This window comes from Rhagoletis pomonella, unplaced genomic scaffold (genome assembly GCF_013731165.1).
Source record: "Rhagoletis pomonella isolate Grant_MI unplaced genomic scaffold, Rhpom_1.0 Rhpom_scaffold_00004, whole genome shotgun sequence".
Classification (NCBI taxonomy): Eukaryota; Metazoa; Arthropoda; class Insecta; order Diptera; family Tephritidae; genus Rhagoletis; species Rhagoletis pomonella.
The window spans coordinates 65,434,342-65,435,851 of NW_023458558.1; the positions used below are offsets into that span (position 1 = coordinate 65,434,342).

Genomic DNA, 1,510 nt, shown 5'->3' on the forward strand with positions numbered 1-1,510 from the left:
AATTTGTCGTATTTTAGTTTAGTTTTCCACCAATCGAGAGGATTTTCCCCGAGATGAGCTCGTTTTTCTTTAAGATATGCCTTCAAGTGAGCCTTAATTAGAGGTCGGAAACTATCGATAGTGAGCACTATCGATAGTGACCGATAGTTTTTGTCATACTATCGATAGTTTTCGATAGTGGAAAGAAATAAAAACAGAAATATATAACGTGAAATTATGCAAGTAACCAATCATTATACCCGAGCGCACTTGTGCACAAGGGTATATTAATTTTGTTCACATAACGGTTGTTTGTAACAGCCAAAACGAATCGAGATAGATATAGACAAATGTATACATAAATGTTCAGAATGAATAGAGAAATCGATTAAGCCTTGTCTGTCTGTCTGTCCGTCTGTCCGTCCGTCCGTGTACACGATAACTCGAGCAAAAATTGAGATATCTCAACGATATTTGGTATGTAGGTCCAAGGAAGGTTGGTATTGAAAATGGGCGAAATCGGACTGTAACCACGTCCACTTCCCATATAACGGTAATTTCCAGAAATACGAAAACTGCGATATTTTAGTAACTACTGGAGATAATTCATTCGAAATTGATATTTACAATAATTTTCACACGAAAAATAAGAATATTATAAATTTTTGGAAAATGGGCGTAGCCACGCCCACTTATGGTTACATGTGTATATCTTGGTAACCGCTGCACCGATTTCATCCAAACTTGGCACAGTTGTTGGTCTTAATGCAGCATACTAAATGGCCGAACATTTTAAAAATCGGACAATAACCACGCCCACATCCCATATAACGGTAATTTTCGGAAATACGAAAACTGCGATATTTTAGTAACTACTGAAGATTATTCACTCAAAATTGATATTTACAACAACTTTGAGACGAAAAATAAGAATATTATAAATTTTTGGAAAATAGGCGTAGCCACGCCCACTTATGGTTACATGTGTATATCTTGGTAACCGCTGCACCAATTTCTTCCAAACTCGGCACAGTTGTTGGCCTTGGTATAACATATGAAATGGCCGAAAATTTAAAAATCGGACAATACCACGCCCACATCCCATATAACGGTAATTTAGAGAAATACAAAATCTTCTATAAATCAGTAAATATTAAAGCTAATTTATTCAAAATTGATCCTTGCAACAATGCTTTACCAAGAAATACGCTTAAAATTTTGGAAATTGGGCGTGGCACCGCCTACTTATGATCACATATATATATATATCAGTAACCGTTCTACCAATTTGTACTAAACTCGGTATGGTTATTGTGCTTGCCAAATAAAAGCAAAATGTTGAAAATTATTGAAATTGGACTAAAATTACGGCCGCTTTTCATTTAACGGTGAATTTCAGAAATACTTGAAACTGCAATATTTCGAAATTTAAGGGCGATAATTTACTCAAAATTCATACACTCCGGCTTACCATGTAGCGGCAGCCTTCGGAAAGGTGAAAAAACATATATTTAATACTTGCGCCGGGTAT

At 35.6% G+C, this 1,510-nt stretch overlaps 1 protein-coding gene across 1 annotated transcript in view; it reads left to right on the top strand.

Annotated features, from left to right (window-relative positions):
- LOC118737989 (mediator of RNA polymerase II transcription subunit 6) overlaps window positions 1–1,510 on the top strand; it is a 17,323-nt gene that overhangs the window by 2,063 nt on the left and 13,750 nt on the right. The gene's annotated exons all lie outside the window — the stretch shown is intronic.